Genomic DNA, 3,687 nt, shown 5'->3' on the forward strand with positions numbered 1-3,687 from the left:
TTTTTTTTCTAATCTATTCATTGTTTTTTGTATACCACTTGTCCTTTACTGGGATGCTGGCAGGTTCATCAATTTATCTATTTCCTAGAATATGACTGATATAATTCTGCATCCACAGGCATGTTTTAATTGAGTGTTTTTGTATTGATTGTGCAGTTAGGCAGGAGCCAAAGGCCCTTATTGGCTACTAATTTATGGTATTAGAGGGGACTCATGTGTCTGGGTCTTTAAACTGGCAAACGGACATTACAAAATAAGAGGCTAATCACCTTGGCAGTCTGACCCAGAGTTCAGATGGTTTTTTTCCCCTTAACGTTAATGATCTCTGTACAGTAAGCATTCTCTGGCTCAAGGCAAAATTGGTTGAATATTCTATTCGTTTCAAAGCTATGATTTATGGGAAACATATATCCTGGACATTTCATTCCAGGAAAAGTATAGGGTAAATATCACCTGACATCTTCACAAAATGTTCAGCCTATATTAGAAGTCAGTTTTACATTCATACTGTATATCTGAACAGTGTAAAACTAGCAAGAAACAGGCTTTGAGGTTGTTTGTGTGATTGAAATTGACAGCACAGGGATAGACAGTTTTTTCAAAAGCTTTGCTGGCATCTAGTCTCACACTTCATTGACATGTACTGTAGGCTCCTTGGAGAGAGGGGCAAAATACATTATTCATCATTGTGAACTTCAAAAAAGAGAAATGAATACAATTTGAATGGCACAGATTTCTGAATGATGCATTTCACCTTTATACTCAAGTCACTCTCAGCCCAGAATCAGTTAATGTCATTGATATGCTATTATACACATAATATGTGTGCTAAGATCTTTAAATCCATTCTCTAGTAAACATCAAATGTTTATTTTATAGTGTCATTTGTAGTCACATAAAACAACAATGGTAATATATTCAAACCCTGAAAGCCACTGAAGCTGAAGAAAAAGAAAAACAAGAAAAGGCGGATTTTTGTAAAATTATTATCTTTTGACCAAAACAAAGCTCCATGAAATGGCTTTGTCTCTTTCATTTGAACACAGCTTGAATGCATTTCTGTTTGATGCAACTTGTTCAACAGTTGTTTCTTTAGAGGGCTTTGGGTAGCCTCAATATATAAACATGAAAGGCTCACTTTCTAAATGATATCTTTTGAGGTTGGAATAATGACTGTACATGTGATATGAATCCGAGAGTGGGGAGAAAAGAAGAAAAAACACAAACAAACAAATAAAATAAAAATGAAATATAAATAAAACAAAAATACAACTGCCTCGATATATAAACATGAAAGGCTCGCTTTTGTAAATATGTCTCTTGAGGTTGGAATAATGACTGTACATGTGATATGAATCTGAGCGTATTGGGGGGGCGGGGACAAAAAACTAATAAAAAAATAAATTAATTAAATGATAAAATTAAATACAAATAAACTAAATTATCTGTTATTCCCCACAAATCTAACAAATATGTAGATAAAAATCCTATGACCATAATAAAAGAATTCAAGGATTTTTATTTCCAACTAGCTACTTTATACATTTTGATCTGACACATAACTGAATGTTTTATTGTTGTTATTAATTTTAATTATTTTATTTTAAATTTTATTTAATTATTTTATTTTTATAACCACTGTATACCCATTTGTATTATATCTGATAAACTAAAGCCATCCTTCCACAAATCAAAGCAGAGGAACAAACAAATATACACTTTTCTCGTTACCAAGGATGCCTAAAAGCAGAACTAAATGATAAAATAAGGTTTAAATGCAGCTGATTATATGCAGCAGCAAAATACTATAAACTATAAAGAGTAACCCTTATGCCAGTTCTAAAAGGAAGTACAAATTAACAAAAAAAAACAACACAATTTACATGCATCTTTGACCTTAATCATTCTGAACATATTAATATGATGGAATTTTCCTTATTGATTTTTTTTTATTTTTTGATTTTACCTCTTGAATTTTGCACTGCACTGCATTGTGTTGTAGAGTCAATAGAAATGTCCATACATTTAATAAATAATTTCCTGGTAGAAAATTACCAGTACATATACTGTACAGTACAAGTGTATTACAACATATCTAAAACAGCTTCTTATGAAACCTTAAAAGATTTGAGTGCATTCACAACACATATTATCTCCAGTCTTGCACAAGAGAGCATGACGTACTGCACCTGGCAACCCTTTTGAAAATATCTCAAAATAACCTCCTGTTGGATGAAGGACAAAGGAGAAAAATATCATTTAGTTTCACTCGCCTCCAGGCATGTTTAAAATAACCCGTGCTTCAATCAATAATTCCAATAACAAAGTGAGATTCTTTGTTTTCCTGGAATTCATTTCTGTATTCATAAAAAAAATGTTTCTAGTATAACTTGTTTCATACAGCGAGTGTAATGTGTGTCTCTGTAAATATTAAACTCCATGCAAACATCTTGATCTTAGTCATAACTCAAAATGTGTGGCATTAAACATCTGTGACAGTTTAAAACACATCAACACAGCAGTCTGGTCGTCAATAACAGAGAATTAGTGTTATGCGCTACACTGCAACAGCTGGAAATGCACTGGTTAAATGTATTGTTTTTCAATAAACCACATTAATATGCTTCTTCAAGAACACTGTATTCTTGGGTAAACCATCTGTGCTTTCCTCAATAAACTTCAGCTGTTCCAGGAATACCTCAGTAATAACTGAGGCAATGTCGTGCATGCAAATCCGTTGCCACATCATCATTTTCTTTCGTCCAAACCCATTTCATTACATCAATATAGCCTGAAACAACTCGGCAATATAGCAAATCCATAATAAGATAGAAATATTGCGTGATATCATAAAAGTGATAAAAATGTCACTGCATATTTGATTTTGGGCGGCCTTTTACCTGAACTGCCTTTCTAAATGCCATATTGCAGCTTGAGGTGGTTGAATTTATGATTGAAGTATGTTTGGCCGGTGTGTGTAAAGACATTTTTGGAGAGCCACTAAATATTGGGTGAGACTGACATTGAGCGTCATTCTTGATTAAACACTGCCCCCTGCAGGTGTATGACTTTCACATGATTTTATGAAAATAATTATATGTGCATTACATACCATATCAGTCAAGAAAGAAAGAAAGAAAGAAAGAAAGAAGCTGGTTATTTTAGCAATGTTTGACAGCATTAAAGGAGAAGTTCACCCAAAAAAAAAAAAAAAATGCTGAAAATTTACTCACACTAGGCCATCCAAAATATAGATGATTTAATTTCTTCATCAGGATAGATTTGGAGAAATTTAGCATTCAGTAATTTACTCACCAATCACTCTGCAGTGAATGGGTGCCGTCAGAACAAGAGTCAAACATCTGATAAAAACATCACAATAATCCACAAGAAATCAGCACAATTCCAGTCCATTTATTAATGTCTTGTGAAGTGAAAAGTTGAAGAAGAAACATCCATTATTAAGGCATTTTATCTTTAAACCTTCATTTCTGCCCCCTCCCCCCCCCAAAAAAGTCCACAATGCGTCTTCTAGTGAAAAAGTCCTCTGTTGTCCTCTCACATCAAAATCCAAAAACATATTTTTAGAACTGTTTTGTAATGTTTTCACTTGTAAATGATTGATTTTCACTGGAGAATGCAATATGTGACCCTGGACCACAAAACCAGTCTTAAGTCGCTGGGGTA

The sequence above is a fragment of the Sinocyclocheilus anshuiensis genome, unplaced genomic scaffold (assembly GCF_001515605.1).
Source record: "Sinocyclocheilus anshuiensis isolate Anshui unplaced genomic scaffold, SAMN03320099.WGS_v1.1 scaffold2, whole genome shotgun sequence".
NCBI classification, from domain to species: domain Eukaryota; kingdom Metazoa; phylum Chordata; class Actinopteri; order Cypriniformes; family Cyprinidae; genus Sinocyclocheilus; species Sinocyclocheilus anshuiensis.